Consider the following 24,168-nt stretch of genomic DNA (forward strand, 5'->3'; position numbering starts at 1 on the left):
TTAATCTTCCCCCTATTTCTTACAATGCCATTTTCTTTCTCACCCTTTTATTTTGTTTTTTGGGATATCATCCTATCAAAGTCACATTATATCCACATCCTCTGACTAAATATACTTCTTCTAATTGCTCTTATGGTAATAAAATTCTTATAGAGTTACAAATATGAACAGCAAGAGATAGAAAGAGAAATTACATTTAAAGTTACTGTAGACATCATAAAATATTTGGGAGTCTATCTGCCAAAACTAACTCAGGAACTATATGAACACAATTATACAACATTTTTCACACAAATAAAATCAGATCTAAATAACTGGAAAAACATCAGTTGCTCATGGGTAGGCCAAGCTAATATAATAAAAACAACAATTCTATATAAGTTAATTTACTTATTCAGTGCCATACCAATCAAACTACCAAAACATATTTTATAGAGCTAGAAAAAATAATAACAAAATTCATCTGGAAGAACAAAAGGTCCAGAATATCAAGGGAATTGATAAAAAGAAATGTAAGTGAAGGTGTCCTAGCCATACCAGATCTTAAATTGTATTATAAAGCAGTAATTATCAAAACTATTTGGTACTGGCTAAGAAATAGAGTGGTGGATCAGTAGAATAGGTTAGGTACATAAAACACAGTAGTCAATGACTCTAGTAATCTACTGTTTAATAAACCCAAAGACTCCAGCTTCCAGGATAAGAACTCACTATTTGACAAAAGCTGCTGGGAAACTGGAAAACAGTATGGCAGAAACTAGGCATAAATGAACATTTTACACAGTATACCAAAATAAAGTCAAAATGGGCATGCACTTTAGATATAAAGGCTGATAATATAAGCAAACTGGAAGAGCAAAAAATAGTTTACCTGTCAGATTTATGGAGAATGGAAGAGTTTATGACCAAACAAGAGATAGAGACCATTATGAAATGTAAAATGGATAATTTTGATTACATGAAATTGAAAAGTTTTTGCACAAACAAAACCAAAGCAACCAAGATTAGAATGGAAGCAGAAAACTGGGAAACAATTTTTATAGCCAATGTCTCTGATAAAAGCCTTATTTCTGAAATATATAGAGAACTGAGTTAAATTTATAAGAACACAAGTCATTCACTAATTGATAAATGGGCAAAGGATATGAACAGGCAGTTTTCAGATGAAGGAATTAAAGCTATCTATAGTCATATGAAAAAATGTTCTAAATCACTATTGATCAGAGAAATGCAAATCAAAACAACTCTGAGGTAGCACATCACACCTAACAGATTGGCTAACATGACATAACAGAAAAATGATAAATGCTGGAGAAGATATAGGAAAATTCGTAGTTGGTGGAGTTATGAAATGATCCGATCTTTCTGGAGAGTAATCTGGAACTATGCTCAAAGGTCTATAAAAATGTGCAGACTCTTTGACCCAGCAATACCACTTCTTGGTCTGTATCCCAAAGAGATCATACAAATAGGAAAAGGACCCACATGTACAAAAATCTTTATAGTAGCTCTTTTTGTGGTGGCAAAGAATTGGCAATTGAGGGACTGCCCATCAATTGGGGAATGGATGAACAATTTGTGGTATATGAATGTAATGGAATACTATTGTGCTATAAGAAATGATGAGCAGGCAGACTTCAGAAAAACCTGGAAAGAGTTATATGAACTGATGCTGAGTGAAATGAGCAGAACCATGAGAACATTGTACACAGTAAATGCCACATTGTGTAATGACTAACTTTGATAGACATCTCTTCTTAGCAATGCAAGGATGTAAGACAACTCCAAAAGACTCATGAAGAAAAATGCTGTCCACATCCAGAGAAAGAACTATGGAGTCTGAATGCAGATCAGAGCATATTATTTTCTATCTCTCTCTCTTTTTCTTGTTTTTCATGGTTTCTCCCATTGGTTCTAATTCTTCTTTACAACTTGACTAATGTGAAAATTGGTTTAATATGAATGCATAAGTTGAACCTATATCAATTTACATGCTGTCTTGAGGTGGGAGTAGGGGAGATATGGGGAAAAAATTTGGAACTCAAAATCTTATGGAAGTGAAAGTTGAAAACTAGAAACAAATACATTTATTATTTTTTAAAAAGGTACAAATATTATCTTGCTACATAGCAATACAAACAATTTAACCTTTTTGAATTTCTTATGTTTTCTTTCTTGTTTCTTTTTTATCTTTTCATGTTTCCCTTGAGTCTTGTATTTAGAGGTCATTTTTTTTTTATTCAGCCTGGTCTTTTAATTAGAAATGTTTGAAAGTCCTCTATTTCATTAAATATACATTTGTTCCCTAAAGATTATATTCAATTTTACTGGGTGGATGATTTTGGTTGTAATCCTAACTCCTTTGTTTTCTGGCATATCATATTCCAAGCCCTCCAGTTCTTTAATGTGAAAGCTGCCAAATCCTATGTAATCCTGACTGTAGCTCTATATTATGTGAATTGTTTCTTTTTGGCTGCTTGCAATACTTTCTCCTTGATCTGTGAGCACTGGAATTTGGCTATGATATTCCTGAGAGTTTTTATTTTGGGTTCTCTTTCAGGCAGTGATCAGTGGATTCTTTCAATTTCTATTTTGACCTCTGATTCTAATATATTAGGACAGTTTTCTTTGATAATTTCTTGAAAGACATTGCCCAGGCTTCTTATTTTCTCTCATGGCTTTCAGGTAATCCAGTAATTCTTATGTTATCTCTCCTGGATCTATTTTCTAGGTCAGTTGGTTTTTCCAGTGTGAAATTTCACATTTTCTTCTATTTTTTTTACTTTCTTAAATTTTGTTTTATCATATCTTGATGGCTCAAAGAGTCGTTACTTTCCACTTGTTCAATTCTAATTTTTGAGGAATTATTTTCTTCATTGAGTTTTGTACTGCCCTTTCCATTTGGCCAATTCTATTTTATAGGGAGTTATTTTCCTCAATATGTTTTTGTACATCTTTTCCCATGTTTTTGAGTCTCTTTTCATGATTCTCTTGCATTACCTTATTTCTTTTCCCAATTTTTCTTCCAGTTATCTATTTTCCTTTTAAAATGCTTTTTAAGCACTTTCAGAAATTCTTTTTGGGCCTGAGACAAAATTACATTTTTCTTTGAGGCTTCACATGCAGCCATTTTGATATTATTGTCCTCTTTTAAGTTTATGCCTTGATCCTCCCTATCACTGTAGTAACTTTCTACAGTCAACTTATTGTTGTTTGTTCATTTTTTCTGCCTTTTTTGTGACTTGGTGTTTTTATGTGAGAGTTGGGATCTGATCCTGCACTGTCCCAAACTTTTTCTGATGGATTCCAGGGTTTTACTGCTGGCATTCACTGGGCTTCAGGGCTTAGCTGCTGACTTTCTCTGGATGATAGGCTTCCTTTCTGTCTTGTAGTGGAGGGTGGGGCCTCTCTTTTGGCCTCGCTTGAGTGTGGGTTTAGCCTGCTCCAGGGGTGGGGTCTTATTGCTGGGTTGCTATGGTAACAGTCTTTCTGGTTACTGGCCCTGGAAGAGGGATCTTGTTGCTGATCTTCCCCAGGGGTGGGACCCTAATGCTGGGTTGCTATGGACACAGGGTCTCTCTGCTGATAGGCCCCAGGGGCAGGATCTTGCTATTGGCCAGCCCTAGGGAGGGGCTTCACTTTTGGTCAGCAATGGGGTCAAGACCTTGGTGGTGGCTTGTGCTGGTGCTGGGGTGCTTGGGTGAGGCTTTGCTGCACTGTACAAACTGCTCACTTGCCTATAAAGCTGCTGGCTTGCAGGAGAATGGGGCCCCAATGGTGGATCACCCAAGGCATGGAGCCTTGCTGCAGGCCATATGCTGTGAGGCTGGCTGCTGCTGCTGCTGCTCTTAGACCTTGCTCCCCTCCTACCCCAGTGAGACAGATCTTTCCTGCTGTGCTGGCAAGCTACTTTCCTGTAAATTCTGAGGTGGTTTTCTAGTGGCTTGGAGAGGAATTTGAGAGGCCTTCAGGGGATTCCTTCCTCATTCTGTTATTTTGTTACCAGAAGTCTCCATTTTTTTTTAATATTAACATTTTGATGAAATTATTATCATTGAGAATTGCTAAGGCATGGATCACCCCTGCCTCAAAAAAAAAAAAACTAAACATGAGTATAACATAGAGAACAATAGAATGGATGATGTGAGTTGTGAGCAGGCTATGACATATAAAGAATGAAGTAAACAGGAATAAATGACATCAGCAAGGAAGATGAGCTGGCCATATAGTAAGAGTGAGAGATGATGGGGGACAGCCAGAGTGCCTCCTGTTAATCTTTCTAAGGTTTCAGGAGAAAATGAGGTAGGCCTGTAGTGTGTTGGGTGAATCCCTGGGAAAACTTGGACAGGAGTCACACAGGAAGTGCAGGCAAGAATGAGTTGAGCTATGGAATGGGGAAAGATAGATCCATTATTGAATATCACAGATGAAAACTTACTGGTTCTCCACTAATATTCTCCCCAAGGATTCCCTCAATATGCATATAAATGACAAATAAATTGTGTCTAGATGTGAGATGGCATCTAAATTGATTACCATTGCTGCTCTCTGTCCCTTTTTTTTCAGTCTGAGATTTTTTTACATGCCTTTGGCATTTTCTCCTCCTTCACATACCTTTTATATTGGTATCTCAATGCTCTCACATTTACAGTAACACTAGCATGGATCTCCTCCCTACATACTTGGTCCAATTGAACTGCTTTCTCTGCCTTTGTTTTCTTTAGTGCCATTTCTAACTCTTCTTTAAGCATCCCAGAGTGTGATGTTAGATTCATGTGTGGTGGTTCCACTATCTTTAATGAAGAAAATAGTTTTCTAAATTTTCTTTGCAGTTTTTTTTCCATTTTTGTTCTATTTGTAGTTGCCCTCCCATTTCTATCCTTAAAAGCCCTTCAGTTGACTTTTGCTTGATCAAATATCATGTCATACTTTTCTTTAAACTGATTTCACCTTCCCCTGCATAAGACAATATTGTTCACAGCTGTCCATTATCCTTCTACATATGATTTTATAGATAAGTCTATACTTTAACAGGACATAGCCTTTAGAAGCCATTTCTCTCCATTGACAATCGATGCAAATGTTTACTGACTAAGACATTTTCTGGGCTCTTTTGGTTTCCTTCTGAAAATTCATTTAAATTGATTAAACTTCTGTATAAAAGTATTACGGTCAGTGTTAATGTCATTTCTTTTCTCTATCTTCCATTTTATATTTTAATAACTTATTTAAATAATTCAAGGTTAAATAATTTTCTTCTGTATATTTTTCTCATTCTTAATTCTTCTTTTTTAGATAATTCTTAGCTCCGATGAGTTGAAGGTATGATTGTACACAGGTATCAGACTCAAGAATATTACCCACATCCACTACAATTTTTTTCTTGTCTGTTAAAATGTAATATGTTGTATTCTAAAATTTTTGGCCATGGCAACCCATGAAACAAAGAAAAATGAAAAATGATCTTTGCAGCTCCCTTCATCCACTTCAGGGACTCTAGTAGAGTGAGAGGAAAGGGAACAGAGGTTTATAAGAATCACACAGATTTAGACTATCAACAAGCTTCAATTTAAGTACCTACAGGTACTCTACTCATGACTTATGAGTGGTCATGTCGTGAAGTCAATGAATCATATCAATCTTGACATTCTTGCCATGAACAAACCAGAAAAAGAAGAATGTTGTAGTTAAATGGAAAGATGGCTCACAGGTACTCCCTGAAGGGGCAAAGAAATGAGTTAGTGGAATGGATCTTCTCATACACCCAGAGGCTACAAGAAACATGATTTCACAAGACATTTGTCCATCGCATATTGCAACAATATTAATAATATTCAATAGCTTGCTGAAATTCTACCTCTTTCCTGGAGCCTTTCCCAGTCACCCACATCATAAATGTTCTTTTATAGGTCTGAAAGAGTGTTTTATTTGTGTATAGGTTGTGTATCTTTAATATTCTATTTTGTTTTCTCTATAGTTATCTCTCTACATATCTTATTCCTTTACTAGATAGTACGCTCCTTGAGTGAGATCTCCTAAGGCAGAAAGGATTTCTGTGTCCACAAACTGAACTAAATTTGAAAAGATATATCAGTAAGGATTGGCTACCAAATAATAGTAGATTTGCCTTAAGTGACTCATAAAATGTTTTGTTAGATGGATGAATTGCAATCTGCATTAATAGAAGATATGGTTTTGTGTATCAAATAATGTCTTTGAAGAATTGAAGTATTATTATTATTTTCATTGATAATAATTAAAAGAATATAAGTAAGAATATTGTGTTGAATCTATGATTTCAACAATATGGGTGCTTTCTTCACCAGCATAGATTGCAATTTATTCTTGCCTTCTTTCCCTATGTTATTCTTGTCCAAGTACTTCCATAAATCATCTCTTCTGAATCTGCCTTTTAGCCTTTTTATTCTGGGGTGGTAAAGCACTTGGACTATCCCTTGACTTATCTCTTGACTCCTTTGTTACCTTTTACTACAATTGTTTATAGTTATAAATCCTCAAACCAGAATGAAATTCTACCATCCACAATCTCTGATCCTACTTCCATGTCGTTAAATGCCACTAAAGGAGCTCACAAAACCATGACAACTAGGTCTATTTCAAATTCATTTCGTCTATGAGCTTGCACTATTTCATGGCAATATTTTTAGTCTTCTTTGATTAGCATTATCCCTCTTCCTCTAGTGGAATTTTCCACAGCCTTCAAAGACTATTTCAAAATTCTACCCTCCTCTAGTCACCAACCCCACTCATAGCCTTTGTATCTTTTTTAGAGGAACTAACTTCAGACATTGCCGAGAAAATCAAGACCATCCGTCCTGAGCTACTTTATTTCTAATACTATTGATATCCAACCTAAATGTTTACCCATTCCCTCTGCCTTTTCTCCTGTTTCAACAAATGTGTTGTCTCCACTTATAACTTCAATTATATTCCCTTCTATCACCTCAAAAACTGACCCCTTCAAACATTTCCTCTCTTTCATTTTTTTGGGGGGGTTTAGGCAATGGGGCTAAGTGACCTGTCCAGGATCACACAGATAGTAGGTGTTATGTGTCTGAGGCCAGATTTGAACTCAGGTCCTCCTGACTTCAGGGCCGGTTCTCTAACCACTGTGCCACCTAGCTGCTCCCTCCTCTCTTTCATTTTCACTCTTTCTATTTACTTGCCACTAGGTGTTGCAGGAGATAGAGTCAGAAGACCTCAGTTCAAATACAGCCTCAGAGAATTACTAGCTGTATAACCCTGGGCAAGTCATTTAGCTCTGTCTGACCCAGTTCTTTCCATTGTAAAATAAAGATAATAATAATAGTAATAATAATAGCAACAATACCCACTGTTTAGGATTGTTGTGAGGATTAAATTAAATATTATTTGTAAAGTACTTGTCACAGTGCTTGGCACATAGTAGGCCCTTAATAATTGCTTCCATATTAGCTATATGACCATGAGCAAGTCACTTAATGTCTCTGTGCTTGTTTCTTCATCTATAACATGAGGAGTTTGGAAATAATGGCCTGTATGATTTCTTCCAGCTCTAAATCTGTGATCTTAAAATCCTATGATTTAACAAGTCTTATACATTCCACCTCTCTAATATCTCGTTTCCAGGGGCAGATTGACTCTAAGTGATTTGAGAAAGTTATCATTTTTTTTCTTTTTCTAACAAATATTTTATGTTTTAATTAGCCAAGATTTATAACTTTTCTCCTTCCCCTAACCCTATGTTCCCAGTTGAGAACATGAGGAAAACAAAACTTATTACAAACATTTATGAGCAATCAGAACAAATTTCTACATTGGCCATGTCCAATTTTTTTTTTAAATTGTCTCATTTTTCATTCTCAGTCCTTCACTTCTCTGTTAAAAGGTGGGCAACATGTTTCATCATTAATCTTCCAAGATCTCAGTTGGTCATTACAATGAAAAGAGTTCAGCAGAATAATGTTCCATCACATTCATGTACTACAACTTGTTCAGCCATTCCCCGATTTATGGGCACTATTTCAGATTTGCATTTTTTGCCATCTCACAAAAAGCTATAAATATTTTCATACATCCTTAGAGTTTATTTTGCTTGGGACTAATCTCTCCCTTAGTATACCCTCTTACTAATTTCCCTTCTCTTCTTCTTCACTTTCCCTCCTATTTTCCTGTTGAGTAAAATGGATTTCTGTGTACAACTCTGTATATCCTTCCTTCTTTTGAACGAGGAGAATATTGCACACAGTAAGCAATATTGTAAGGATGATAGACTGTGAAAATTATCCATACTGATGAAAATGAGAACCATTGAAACATTTTTTTTAATGTAGAGAAAAGGAAGAAGTTTAAAAAGAAACACAGAAAAGCAGGACAGTTTTGAAAGCAACATTTTGAATTCATTATATACTTTTTTAAAGCAAGTTATAAAATAGAGATTCATGGTTTCATACAAAATCCCCCTTTTGCCTTTTATGTTCATGGAAATGGTCTTTTCTGATGTTTAAGGTCAGAATTTTTTAAAGAAGACTTGGTGGAAGAGAGAGAGAGAGAGAAAAAGAGAGAGAGAGAGAGAGAGAGAGAGAGAGAGAGAGAGAGAGGGAGAGAGAGAATGAAAATAAACAGCCCAAGCTGTATACCACAGTATATAGGATAGTAAAATGAACAAAGGAATGCCTCCATCACCTTGGGTAGATTCTCTGTGGACAGGAGTCACACAAAATGAAAAGGCGTAGATGAGCTGTGCCTCTGTCAGTGGAATGAATGCTCACATCTATCTCTGGGAGAAATAAACTCTGTCTCAAAAGTCTTAGTGCCATTTTTAAGCCACTAAAGCTCTTTCAGTTTTAAGTAATGCAAGCCTAAAACTGCACTGAGATGTTTGGAACACTTTGGATAATATTTGCACCACCTACTCTATAAGGTAGTTGTGAGAAAAGAATTTTGTAAACCTTTAAGTTCTATAGAAATATGTCACTATTATTTTTATCCACAAAATGGAAATTATAAACCTCAACTACTTTAAAGTACTGGTATAATAACATTTCTACTACTAAAATGAATAGAATGAGATAATAAGTAAAGCATTTTACAAACCTTAAAATGCTCTATGAATGCTACCTCTCACTGTTATTATTATAGAAATAACCATACTGTCTCCCATTTATATATCACTTGACATACATAATCTTTTTTGATCCTTTTTTAAGTAGTAGAAGTAAAGAATAATAATATAACAGTACTAACTGACACACTTACTAAGTGTTTCTGTGAACTATGTTAATCGAGAGGGAAGGGGACATCAATGGACTGCATCCTGGCCAGATCATAAAAGGATCCCTCTACCAAAGCTGAAGGCTGTGAGAAGAGGAGAAAGGGGAAATCATGGATCTGGAAAAAAAGAAATAAAGAATGTTAAAGATTAAAAAAGTTGTCCAGATTTCAGGTTTTACCTCCCTTATTGATTTATTTTCAAAATGCCCAGGAGCAAGTAGAGTTGAACTGAAACTGACTTTTAGGTCATTTTTGAAGTTATTTTTGGTTCAGTAGAGCCAGGAGCATAATGTATTGATTATGGACAGAATAGACTTTAAGTAAGACCATAAAAGCCATAAATATAAACCCCAAAGAATCTTTTTTTTTTTTTGGTTACAAACACCTCTAAATTATCTCCCTTTTCCCCATGACTAATGGTAAAGCAAAGTTAATTAAACCACTTAGATGACCTGAGGCTCCAAGACTATTAAAGGACCAGAAAACAATAATAGCTTACATGGACATTTCCTATTTAGAGGTCACAAAGTATTTTCCTCAAAATGACTAAGAAAGTAGCCTTATACCCAGTTTACAGATAAGAAAACTGAGACTGAAAAAGAGGAAATACCTTGTCCCAAATCCATTGCCAAGAAGTATCAGAAGCAGGACTTGAAGTCACAATCAAGTCTACATCTTTTATATTAGAACATTAGAACACGTAGTCCCTTGATGTAATACATTAAATTATTAGGAAACTACAACAAAATACATGTATTGTCTTTTATGAAAGAATTTTGGGGTGCTTCCTATGCTACCTCTACATACTTTAAATCCTGGAAAACAAAGCTGCCATATATGGGCATCCAGCCACTGCCTTCTATGCTGCCTTCTACTTTTCTCTTATTTAAGTTTCCAATTGTTTGTTCTGATCCTGGTAGAACTAGAACCAGTGGATAGAAGTAACCAGGAGACACATATATGTCCAACAAAAGGGAGGGAGGAACAGGGGGAGTAGGACTTCCTAACAATTGGATCAGATTGAAAGGGAATTTTCACCCTTCAAAAGAAAGTAAGTTCTCCATGCTCCAGGGAAACCAAATCCAGCTAAGGGAATACCATGAGAACTGTTAATACCTCAACATTGAAAGACATATGGACAGCTAAGAGATATCACATTTTAATAGCTAATACCACTACCAGGAAGTCTGAAGGAGTGGATGGAGGGAAGCAGATTCTGAGGTTTCAGTTCTAACAGCTAGATACAAATACATATATATTAATCCAAGTTAAGTCAACCTACCAAAAGACTGGTAATTCATGACACATAAAGGAAAAAAGACTTACATGTATAAAAACAGTTGTAGCAGTTCTTTTTTTGATATTAAAAACCTGAATGCTAAATGGATAAACATCAGTTGGGTAATATACTAACAAGTTATAGTCTATGAATATAATGAAATACAATTGTATCATAAGAAATGATGAGAGACATAGTTTCAGAGAAACTTGAGAAGACTTATATGAGCTGATATGAATAGGTACCAGGAGAATACAATAATAACAATATCATAAGGAAAAACAACTTTCAAACACTTGAGAACTTCGACCAATGCAATGACCAATCATGATTCCACAGGACTAATGAAGAAGAATGTTATTTCTTAACAGAGGAGGACAGATTCAAGATGCAAAAAACAGAGATACATCTTTGGTTAATTGGCCAGTATGTGAATTTGTTTTACTTGACTGTGCATATTTGTTACAAAGTTTTTTTTTTTCTTTTTTCTTTGCCAGTGGGGAAGGAAGAAGGTGGGAAAGAAAATAAAAATGTGTTAATAGAATAAATATGCCACCTACCTCCAACTTCCTTATCTTTTGATGAGGAAAATGAGACCCAGAGACTAAATGTAAATAATGTCCAAGGTTACACAGGTTGTACAAAAGTCAAATGAAGATTTCAACTCAAGTCTTTTGACTCCAAATCCAGGCTTTTTCTACTAGACCATACCACCTTGAATTGGATGGAATTGAATTAAATTTTATTGGATTGGATTAAATTGCTTTTTAAGTTTAGTGTAAATTTGCAATAAATGTTTGTTGACTTGAATGGAATTGAAATAAATAGAGAGAGGCCAAAGATAAAACTACTGTGAAGATTCCTTCACATGAACCATTTCTCGAGTTCATATCTTAGACATGGATGAAGAAGAATGGAATTCTTTTCAGGTGCAATTAAATAAAGCTTAGAAATACTAATTCTTCTTGACAGTGTTTGTGTATTTTTTTCTCAGAACACCTTGTGATTTACATGAATAAGCATTGAGTAGGAATGGTGTACATAGTATTCATGCTCCAGATTCATTTTGAACTAGATCCCCTCTCTAAGGTTCCTTTGCACAAGTGGGTCCCTGTAACTAGAATGCACTCCCCTCTCACTTACACCTTGCCAAATCCCTAGCTTTCTTTCAAGCACATCCTGGGTATCATTTCTTATAGGAAACCTTTCTATTAGGACCATCTCCCTCAGGACATTAATTTACATTAGTTTAAATATATCTCCTTTTGATTATACTGTATCTAGCATCATAACCACAGATTTGAGGAACTTTGAGGCTGATTATTCCAACCTTCTCATTAAAGGGTGAGGAAGTGAGGCCCAAAGAGGTAAAGTGACTTACCAGAGGTCACAGAGCCAGGAAGTGTCCCAAAAGAGAATTTGAACCCAAGTCTTCCTCAGTTTAAGGCCAATGTGAATACATAACATACTGCTTCTCATAGAATGTGAACTGTTTTTCTTTTCTGTATATTTTCCTTAGCAAATTGTTCTGAACATATGAGGGACTTGACATTTGTTGAATTGGATTAGATTCAATTATTTCCTCATAATACCTCTACAATATAAAGATAATTGATGATCCTCTGTCAGAAGGGCTATAGAAAAGATTCTGAATTTGGAGGAAGTTTGATCTAGGAAAACTCTGAATTTCTTTCTAGGTATAATATTTTACAATTTCTATATCTCAATTGAAAACAACCATTCAGAGGCAGCTAGGTGAATCAGTAAATGGAATGTTGGTCCTGGAGTAAACAAAACTTAAGTTTAAATCTAGCCTCAGACACTTACTAGCTGTGTACTCCTGAGTAAGCCACTTAATATCTCTGTGTCTCAGTTTCTTAATCTATAAAATGGAGATGAATTTAATGACTCTGTGATCTCTTCCAGATCTAAATCTATGCTCTTAAGATCCTACAACCTACAAAGGATATGAACAAGCAGTTTTCAGATGAAGAAATTAAAGCCACCTATAATCATATGAAAAAATGCTCTAAATCACTGTTGATTAGAGAAATGCAAATCAAAACAGCTCTGACATACCACATCACACCTATCAGATTGGCCAACATGACAAAACAGTAAAATGATAAATCTTGGAGGAGATATAGGAAAATTGGAACACTGATGCACTGTTGGTGGAGTTATGAACTGATTCAACCATCTTGGAGAGCAATTTGAAACTATGCCCAAGGGCCTATAAAAATGTGCATGCCCTTTGACCCAACAACAGCACTTCTAGGGATGTATTCCAAAGAGATCATAAAAATGGGAAAAGGACCTACGTGTACAAAAATATTTATAGCAGCTCTTTCTGTGGTGGCAAAGAATTAGAAATTGAGGGGATGCCCATCAATTGGGGAATGGCTGAACAAGTTGTGGCATATGAATGTAATGAAATACTATTGTGCTGCAAGAAATGATGAGCAAATGGACTTTAGAAAAATCTGGAAAGACCTGTGTGGACTGATGCTAAGTGAAGTCAGCAGAACCAGGAGAACATTGTACACAGTAACAGCCACATTGTACAATGACTAACTTTGATAGACTTAGCTCTTTTCAGCAACGCAAGGATACAAAACATCCCTAAAAGTCTCATGATGGAAAATGCTATCTATATCCGGGGAAAGAAATATGGAGTTTGAATGCAGATTGAAGCATACCATTTGCTCTTTTTTTTTCTTCTGTTTTGTTTTGTTTCTTCTGTCTTGTGATTCCTCCTATTGATTCTAATTCTTCCTTACAACATGACTAATGTAAAAATAAAATAAAAAAAGATCCTACGACCTGTCAGGTCACCTCTGCAATGTCTCTTGTATCTAGAGGTGTGTTGGAGCCAGCTCTAACTGACTTAAAAGAGTTGGTTGTTAATTTTTCAGGATGAGTGTACCTCAAAAATTAGCACTAATGAGAAATCAGTGCTTTATTTATTGTTTTGTTGATTTCTGGACTTTTTAAATGTGTTAATAATGCAGGTTAAACTGAAAAGCGTGTGTTTACACACAATGACCTTCTAACGTATACTCTCATGATAACCCTGTAAGACTGGTAGCAATGTAGTATTATTTCTGTTTTACAGGTGAGGAAATTGAATCCCAGAGAGAGGAAACAACTTCCCCAAGGTCATTCAGGGAGCAAGTAGCAGAGCTGAAATTCAACCATGAAATTCTTCTGTCTTCAAGTCCATTTTATTTCTTCATATTGTCTAATGCTTCTCTTCTCATCCTACCTAAAAAAGCTGTCTACATTCATTATTTTGATCTCTCTTCAGCATTGACCCTGTTGACCACTCTCTCCTCCCAGATACTTTCTCTTCTCTGCATTTTCATAACATGATTCTCACCTAGTTTTCCTCCTTCTTGTCTGACCTCCCCTTCTTAATCTCCTTTGTTGAGTTACCATCCACGTCATGCCCGCTAAGTGTTGAGGTAATCCAAGGAACTGCCCTTGGTCCTCTTCTCTCTCTGTCTTCTCTTCTATATCTACACTCTTTCTTTAGATAATCTTATCAGCTAACATATGCTTAATTATCATTTCTATGCAACTGACTTACACATAGACATTATTTTCTTTCTTGAGTTCCATCCCTACATTACCAACTACCTATTGGACATTTCAAAATAGATATCCATAGTTATCTCAAACTTAGCACATTCAAAACAAAATTAATTTGTTATCTTCTCCTGCCCTACCCCCCACCCACTCCAAACCTATCCTCTCAGGGCTTCCCCATTTTTGGAAAAGGTACCACCATTAGTTATCCAGGTTCCCAATTTTTGCACTAGTAGATCCCCATGTCAGGAATGTTCTTGCTTCCCACTCTGACCTGTTGGAATGCTTGGTATCCATACAGACTCAGTTCAAGCACCATATGTTGCATGCAATCTTTCCTGGTCATGCCTCCCCAAACTGTCAGGAGCCTTCTGCAGCAAGGTTACCTACCTTGCCTCTGTTTCATACTTTCAAATCAATATCACTGCTATCACCTCTGTTAGAATGTAAATCCCTTGAAGGCAGGAATTGTTTCACTTTTGTTTTGTTTTGTTTTATTTCCAAGGCTTAATATTGTGCCTAAAACATAGTAGGCCTTAAACGAATGTATGTTAATTGATTGATACAATTCCAGACCATATTATTCTAGTACCATACCTTTCATTGGACTAGAACTGGGAAAATATTCATTTAACTCTTCGTGATGTTATTAAGTACACACTCTGTTAATTAAAATAAATGCCAAAAAACTACCCTGAAGCTTGTTATAAATCAACCCTCCCACTGTATAAAACCTGTTATTTGTGTCTTAGTGGGTCAAACAGTAGAGTTGCCCTTTCCCAAGAAGCTGGATCCCAGAGACCCCTTTCATTGATTGAGGGTTTCAACTCAGGGTACTTGAGTTTATGACAAAAGAGTTCACAACACTCCTGTCAGGAAGTCGATAATGTGATAGATCCTCAGTGCAGCTGGTCCTGTCTCCAGCCCTTTAACCATGCTCACACTCTGACAGTTATTACTGCAGCAATAAATTCTTCAGTAAAACAAATAGGCTTTCTGCAAATTTATTAGCCTGGGCACTCGATTTTATTTAATATAACTCTGAGTCTTAAACAGGTAAATGCCCTAGTAAATAGACTAGTTTATTTAGGTATGATCACATGAAATAGCTGCGTGCTGGAGGAGGAGGACAAAGAAAGCTGTACATATATCATTTACATTTTAGTCTATGTTATTGTCCTATTCAAACTATATTTGCTGCATGGAGCCTATGCTATGGCAGTCTTAAATAAGATTATGAATGAGAAGTAACTGCATTTTTATAAATTTTTAAAATTATATTTATATAATGTAGTAACTATTAATAGGTATAGGTGTGTGCCTATGTGTAGTTTTACATGTTGATTTTTAAGTAAAATTAATCGACTGTGAATTTGCATTTTGTTGAAGTAAATCAAACAAGACCCACGGTTCCCTAGCCAAACTAGCTCTGTGATAAATCAGGACAAGTAGATGCACTGTTTCCCTTTGGAGTCATTGGCATTTTTGTGACACTTGGCTGGAGTATTACTCAAGTTTTTTAACTGTCTCTGAAAAATTGGAGATCCATGGACTATTAGTGCTTGGAGAGATAAACAACTGGATGTCAGATGATAGAATCATAAAGACTGTAGGAGATGAGAATCACCTTCAAATTAGAGAATCACAGAAGCCAGTAGCTAGTGTGAACCTCAGAAGCCATTCTGCTCAAGAATCCCATCAAAATAGAATTCCTATAAAGCGGATATCCAGCCTCAGCTTCAGTGAGTAGAAGTCTAGTACTGCTACTGCTCAGGGCAGCCCAATATTAACCCTAGAAGAGACTTTCAAATATAAAATAGCAAAGATGGAAGAAGCCTCAGAGAATCATAGACTTATAGAAGGTGAGCACTGGAAGTGAACTCTATAATCAACTATTCCACATCTTCAATTTTACAGATGAGGAAGTTGAGACTCGGAGTGGGGAAGGACATTTCCAAGTGTTCATGAACTAAAGGGGGTGAGGAAATGTGGGAGCTGAACTCAAATCCAGTGCTTCTTCCGTTCACTCACTCTGCTTCTCTAATAAATAGAAGCAGCTTGCTTCTGAACACTGCTCTATATTGAGGACTGTGTATTATAATTTGTGTGTGGCATGAATTCTTTGTGAGGAATGTGATTGCCCCCTTGGGTCCCTCACTAAAAAGAGCTGTGAATGTGTGTGATTCTCTCTCTCTCCTCTCTCTCTCTCTCCATGCATCACACACACACACATTTAGTGAAACTATCTTATTAAAAAAAAAAAAACCTAAAGCTGTACCAAGATCCAAAATGTACAAGGGAACAAAAACTTTCCTTCAGATCATATTTGGATCTATTGCCCAGGGCCCCTAAAATAATACCAATAAATAATTATTTCCTTCCCCACACATTACTAAATATGTGCACACATGTTGTGATGGATGGCAAATTCATCTATTGTTCCAAGGAGCTGGTTTCTCTTCTCTGAAGCAATGTGTACCCATGCTTCTGAAGACCTGGGCTCAAAAAATCAAGTGGCACAAGGTTAGCAGTCTCTCATGTTGGTTCATTACAGTGCCCTGCAACTAATTTAGTCAATGCCAGTCAAGAAGCTTCCTCCAAATATGGTAAAAGAGGAATGATTTTCTTTCAGGATTTTTTTCTTGATGTCTGTGACTTCTATTGTGTTTTTTTTTTAACCCAGCAGTATAAAGAAAGAACACCAGACTTGGAGTCAGACTAAGTGGCTAGCTCCCAACCCCATATCTGCTACACAATATTTGTGTGGCCTTCAGTAAATAGTTATTTACTGAAGTTATTATTTTACCACTAGGTTTCAGCTTCCACACCTCTTAAATACAAAAAGATTGGAATAGATTATCTCTAAGGTTTCTTTCAGCTTTAAATCCTCAGACCTTACACAATTTAAAATAATTTGAATTAATTAGCTGTCCTATCCATAACAATAAAACAGAGAAGTGGATCAAAAATGCATGCCAACAAAATTTCAACACACAGGTAAATGGGCAGTCAATTAAGCTAGCCCATCAGTGCATATATCTTGGACAATTCTAGATAATGAATAATATTTTGAATCCAAGTTGAGTAAGAAAAAGAAAATAACTTTTTTTCACCTCTTGGAAACTGGAATGATCCAAAGCTTTTCCCCATTGTGAAAGCCTAACCTTTAATAACAAAATTCTCCTGGGAACTCTGTATGGCTAGCTCAGCTTGGCAGATGACCCAAAGTCCCATAGAAAGATACATTATGTAAGTAAGCTACAGAATATTCCCAACAATGATAACAAATAGTAAAAAGTCATATTCAAGGATATGGATTGCCATGAAAAGAGGTAGGACAGTCATGTAACAAGATTGAGAGAGAAGAGATGAATGGCCTGTGTGCTTTATTTGTATCTTCCCAGTACAATGCATTGTATGGGTCCTCTGTGGAGAAACTACGGAAAGACATGAACAAAAATTACATGGCATTAGAAATCATAGAAGGATTGTGATTTGCATTGATGGAGAGAGTGCTCACACTAATCAGATCAAGACTCCATCGAAATAACAAAGTATATTTTCTCTTTGAAATACTTGAGATGATTGACAGGAGGAATGTAGCATGGGATAAAGAGGGCTATAAATTTTCCTTCCCTCCGTGTGTGTGTGTGTGTGTGTGTGTGTGTGTGTGTGTGTTTCCAGGCAAAATCAAAATCAATTGCATGAGGCAGTGAAAAAAAGATCATTGGGCTTGAAGTCAAAAGATCTGGGTTCAAGTAACAGCTTCTATCACTTACAAGCTATTCGACCTTGATCAAATCATTTTGCATTTCTGAATGACTCAATTTTCTCATCTGTCAAATTGGGATAATAATACTTTTACTCACTATCTCACAAAGTAATGAAAATGAAATGGGATAAGTACTTTGTAGCCATAAAGAAATACATTGAAGTCATCTATTATTTTTCTCAGACCACAGTGTTCTGTAGTGAAAAAAAGAGGTAGTATCAGACATGGGAAGACCAGGGTTTGTCTTTGCCATTTACTGGCTGCACAACTCTGGGCAAATGACTTAACTTCTCAGTGCCAGAAGCAATTCTCTAAGACTACAAGTTTTTGATTCCAGGTCTTCTAACTCCTTATCCAATATTCTTTTCACTATCCTATGAAATTGATTTTTATTTTGCCTGAATAAAACAGCTAGGGATAGGGATTTCCAGACCTCTCTGTCCTCTGCTCTATTTCCTCCTACCTATCTGACCACTCTTTCTCCCTCAAATGATATACTTGTGAAGCACTTAACAATGTACCTGACAGATAGTAGGCATTATATAAGTGCTTATTCCATTCCATTCTCTTCCTTCTCAGTCTCCTTTGGTGGATCTTCATCTAGGTCATGCCCACTGTGAGTATCCCACAGGGCTATGTCCTGAGCCTTTTTCCCTTCTCACTCCACACTGTTTTCTTTGGTGATTTCATGATGTCTTATGGATTCAATTATCATCTCTATGCTGATGGTTCTCAAATCAACTTTACCAATCATAACTTCTCTGCCAATTTCCAGTCTCATATCTCCATTTGCCTGGATGTCCTGTAGAAATCTTAAACTCAACATGTCCCAAACTCTACTCATTATCTTTTCCCCTAAGCCCTCCTCCATTACAAATTTCCTTATTATTGATAAGGGTGCCACAATCCTCTCAGTCTCCCAGGCTCACAATCTAGATGTCATCTCGATTCCCCACCATCTCTCACCCCCACATCCAATCTGTTGCCAAGGTCTGTCAATTTCACTTTTTATAGTGTTTCTTGACTTGTCCTCCTTCTCTCTTCTGATAGTGCTTCCACTCTGGGGCAGGCCCTCTGTACTATTGCAACAACTTGCTGATTGGCCTTCCTGCCATGAGTATCTCTCCATTTTAGTCTATCCTCCATTCAACCTACTCAATAAAATCCAGTGGCTCCTTATCAGCTCCAGGATCAAAAATAAAATCTTCTGACTAGGTGCCTAGCCTAGAGTCAGGAAGACTTCAGTTCAAATCTATCTTCAGACACTTACTAGCTGTGTGACCCTGGGCAAATCATTTAACCCAGTTTGCCTCAATTCTTCATCTATAAAATGAACTGGAGAAGGAAATGGCAAATCATTCCAGTATCCTTGCTAGGAAAACCCAAATGGGGTCACAAAGAGTCAGACATGACTGAAACAACTGAACAACAACAACCATTTGTTGTACAAAGTCCTTCATAACCTAGATGTCCAGACCAGATCATTTTCAGTCTTCTTACACTTCATCCTTCCTTATACTCCAACCCCATGTACTCTTCCATTCATTGACAGTGAACTTCTTGCTGTTCCTAAAACAAGACTTTAATCTTTCTGCTCCAGATATATTCACTAACTGTCTCCCATGACCATAATGTACTGCCTCCTCATCTCTGCCTACTGGCTTCTCTGACTTTCTTTAAATCCCAGCTAAAATCCCACCTTCTACAAGTAGACTTTCTGAATTTCTCTTAATTCTAGTGCCTTCCCTCTGTTGGTTACTTCCTATTTATCTCGTGTATTGCTTGTTTGTATATAGCAATTTGCACATTATCTAGCCTATAAAATTGTGAGTTCTTCAAGAAAAGAGACCTTATTTTTGCTTTTTTTTGTATCCCCAGCACTTAATACAATACTTAATCAATAATAGGAGTTTAATAAAGGCATGTTAATTGATTGATTAATAGAGGGGATTTATTCCCTGAGAATAAATTCTAGCTTGGTGGTACAGTGGATAAAGCACCAGGCCTAGAGTCAGGAAGATTTGTCTTCTTGAGTTCAAGTCTGGCCTCAGACACTTACTAGCTGTGTGACCCTGGGCAAGTCACTTAACCCTATTTACCTCAGTTTCCTCATCTGTGAAATGAAAAGGAGAAGAAAATGGTAAACCACTCCAATATCTTTGTCAAGAAAACTCTAAATGGGGTCATGAAGAGTCAGACATGACTGAAACAACTGAACAAAATTCCCTAAAAGTTCCCATACCAACAGAATTACAGATACAAAAAAAATTTATAATAATTATTGCACTGTATTATCTCAGGGAACTGAGGTTGTCAAGATATTAGGAGACACCCTATTTTTCCAGAGCAAAGGCCCAACAAGTAGACTGTGCCCCAAGCTTAGCATAAAAACAATCCTTTGCACTCATCCTCTGGATGATCTCAGCCCCAGCAAGATCCCAGAATTGTTTCACACCAGTATCATATGGTCTCTGAGCTTGTACAAGTACCTGTAGTACCCTGGTACTGTCATGAAGTCCTGCTATGAATCAAACCTGTCACATCGTTGTTGTTACCCCTAATTGTCAGGGCTACAGCTCACTGTGTAGCCATTGATATAAATATTGAGATCTCCCCACACTACCTCACCCCCCCCCACTAGAGGCAGGGCTCTGGCACATGTGTCCTTGCTTATAAGCCATTTCCCTCACTCTGAAATTCATTAAAGTTCTGTTTGATTCCTGACTCTCCTGTCTCTACCCCGATTTGTTTGGATTCAGCCACCCACAGGTTGAAGACTACTTTTAGTCTGATTGACATTTAAGTTGGTGTCAGAAGTGACACTGGACTAGGAACTGGGTCAAGTGGACTTTCTGGTATCAGTGGGAGCAGACTAGGTACCACTGGAGATTTCTCTGAAGTTCAGCCCTGCCTCATCTGGTGAGTCCATTGCCCCTTCCCAACTCCAAACCTGGACTCATGCCTTAGTTGAGTTCACCTTTCTTTGTGAGGAAAACTCCAAGGCCCCTCCTTTGACCTGGTTCATTCTGGATCTCTCTGGTAAAGATATCCTTTCTGCACATTTCTAGTTAATTAGCCTGTCTTCCTCCTGCTCCTTTACCACACCCTCCTGTTAAATTTGCAAATTGCATATGTCTCTATTGTACTGTGTGTCTCAGAACTGATTGATATTAGCATTTTAATTGTGCATTTTGTCATGGTTGTGTTGTGAGTTAGTCTACTGTTTGTATCAGTTTTATTTTGTCTGTGTCTCTGTCTTTATAAAATGTCTGTGTCATGTTTCTGCTATGATTCTGTTAACCTTGCAAAATTTAAAATGTAGCCAGGCAGAAAAACTTTAGAACACTGGGAAAGATTAATGGACTTTCATACTTGAAGCAAAAGTTCCAGTAAGCAGGGCTAACTTCCACTTTAGGCTTTCTGTGGGAGATTAGGTTATAAGAAAAGAGAGGAAAAGCCTGTAAGACACTTTTCTCCTCTCCTTACAGCTTTAGCTTTGTTGGAATTACAGGGAGGGAAAGAGTCAGATAACCAAAGTTTTTAGAACTGCTAAAAACATCTTAATCAATTAAGGAGTTTGAAGATTTATCATTTTAAGATTGCAGGGGAGAATTCTGAAGACTTTGGGGTAATTCCAGGAACTCACTCTCTTACAAAAGATCTTAGTAAGTTTGGGGGTACCACTCTGTAGAATTTGTTTTCAGGAAAAATAAGGATTAAATTTTACAAAAGTTTTTTTAAAAAGTAAATGACAAGATTAATACCTTTATTGTTCCAGGGAAATTAAGAAGGACAGCTAGTTTGGAAGTAATCCCAGAAAAAAAAAAGGTAAACAGTTTGCACCTTATAGCCGCCTCTTGTTAACTCTTCCTTGACATTTCACATTTCAGTTTTTATCCTATTTTGTTAATAATCTTCTCTTGCCCATTTCTAAACAAATTAAGCTGACTGTTTCTGATTGGCAACATTCTGACAGTGGGTTCCTCCTTGAGACCACAGCACAATTGGAAGTCATTTGAGTTGAGGAGGATGAAATAAGTAAGAAAGAACTTAGAGATGCTAAAAAGAATTTTTTTGCTTCTCAACAGCCCCTCTCTCCCTGCATCCCTTCTGCACTATGAGGAAAGGAAAATATATTCCCTTTAATAAACAGGAGATGCTAGCTAGGAGTCTGTTCCTACTGTTAAAAGAAAAAAAATACTGGTCACTGGAAGGCAGTGCAGAATGAATTCTAGGGTGGATGCTGAAAAAAGGGAAAGCATCCCAGAAAGCACTAAGGGACCCTCCTTACAACCCCAATCACTCAGTATGATGCAGTTCTGGGAAAGGTTGGCAGGAGGGGTGGCACAAGGAGGGGGATATTCAGATCATGCCCATCATCTCCATGACTCCTATTGGAGATGTCTCCTTGCTCATTCAGGGGCAAGAGGATCTGCCTTTGTCAAAACTAGTGCCTCATTCTCAATTTTAAACTCCTCTGCCTTCCCCACTCCCCTTTCCCAGAGTCATAAATGTTATCTCAGTTGTGGGGATTGCTGACAAGACCATTACAACCTATGTCCCAATGGCCTGAACCTCTCAAAATGTCCCCCATTCCTTTAGGTCTTTCCCTCTCTTATTAACCCCTCTCATCTCAAATCAGATCCCCAGATAAAGATGTTGAAAAAATGCTGGAAAATGTAAGGAAACTTGAATTATGTTCTGCCTAACCTGGTGGAGTTGGGGGGGGGGGCAGCAGCTGCAGTGCCCCCCAATTGGCAGTGGCCCCAACAACCTTGTGTCCCTGGGCATCCTGTGGCCCACTCCTCTAAACAAGCCTTGGGGCATCACCCAGGTGCAATACATACTGCCCAGCATACTCCAACAGCTACAGGAGGTCCCAGCCCCAGCACTATCTGGCTCCAAAGCTACAGCTGTCAGGGTTGGGGGGGGAGGGGTCAGGCCCCATGGCCAGTATCCTCTTTGCCCTGCCACCAGGAACTAAAACCAATGGGAAAGTCCTGGCACCAGCCACCCCAGTTTCTAGGCTGCAGCCAGTGGCCTCCACCACATCCCCTAGTAAGTGTCTCCAGTGCAGGCCCCACCCAACTGCTGCGTGGGGAGGTTCTGGTACCTCTGGCACTGCCCAGCAACCAGTACAAGGTGGGAGAGGCAACCAGCCTCTACCCTTGGTGAGTCCACCCTTCTTTATCCTGGTTACAGAAACATATTAGCTGTGTAATCTTACAAGAGTTATCTTATCTTTGTTTGCTGTAGTTTCTTGATTTGTAAAGAGAAAAAATAACAATGATACCCACCTTCCAGGTTTGTTGTGAGATCAAAATAATATAATGATTGTAAAGTGCTTAACACAATGAATGGCATATGCTGAGCACTATATTATTGTTATTTCTTTAATTGAGTGTAATTGTTCCATATCTGATAACTCTAAAGTGGTTTTAAAATGTCAAAGGTAATAAGATTAATGATTTTTATATGTGAAAATTTGGAAATTCAAGTGATGTCATTGAAAGTTTATTGTTTGTGTTATTATTATATTTCTAAATTCTCTTATATTGTGCAATCTGAGAGACTGCTGTAACATAAATATTGTTAAACAAAACAGCTTTTTAATCTTGATGCTATTAGATTATGAATTGGTCTTTTAAAAGGATGTGAAAAAATAGATATTTAAAAACTGTTAAATATTTAATGAGGTATATTTTGTTATAAAGCAAATAACATACAATAGTGAATTTTCATTTGAAAATTTATCTATTATGGGAGTATATAGGGTAGTTTAAAGATGTAGCTTCAACATATTAATTATGAGTCAAATATCAAGTATTTGCTGTATGCCTGAAGTCCCAGAATATGGGTAGTTTTAATTTATAAGGATTAATAAAAAGTTAACTGTTAGGGAAACATCAGGAGAGATATTCAAGACCTAAGGTGGGGTTAGTGAAATTTTGCTATTTTAGGTAAAAATTCTTGGAACTGTAATTTACTATTGTTTTCAGCTTGAAAAGGGATAGTTGTCTGAATTGTCATAAAGCCAACAGTAAAAAAAAAATGGCATGTGCTACAATCTGGGCATGGCTGAAGGTTGATGTCTGTGCCTGGGAAAAGTTTTGGGGACAACCTGGGCATGGCTTAGGTAGGATCCTCCTGACTCTACTTCCCCATTGTGCTATTTCCTTTCTGAAAAGGAAAATTCCCACATGATTAATCTTGAGCCTTGCTTTTGATACATGTGACTACATGATTAATTGTCAGA

General features: G+C 37.0%; 1 long non-coding RNA gene across 1 annotated transcript in view; it reads right to left on the reverse strand.

The window, feature by feature from the left end:
- The window catches only part of LOC114033645, a 155,361-nt gene that overhangs the window by 24,597 nt on the left and 106,596 nt on the right, over window positions 1-24,168 (reverse strand). The window contains exon 2 of the long non-coding RNA XR_003568003.1: window positions 9,259-9,390. This is a non-coding gene — a long non-coding RNA (uncharacterized LOC114033645). The remainder of the gene's footprint in view (window positions 1-9,258; window positions 9,391-24,168) is intronic.

The sequence above is a fragment of the Vombatus ursinus genome, unplaced genomic scaffold, assembly GCF_900497805.2.
Source record: "Vombatus ursinus unplaced genomic scaffold, bare-nosed wombat genome assembly UNPS02007284.1, whole genome shotgun sequence".
Classification (NCBI taxonomy): domain Eukaryota; kingdom Metazoa; phylum Chordata; class Mammalia; order Diprotodontia; family Vombatidae; genus Vombatus; species Vombatus ursinus.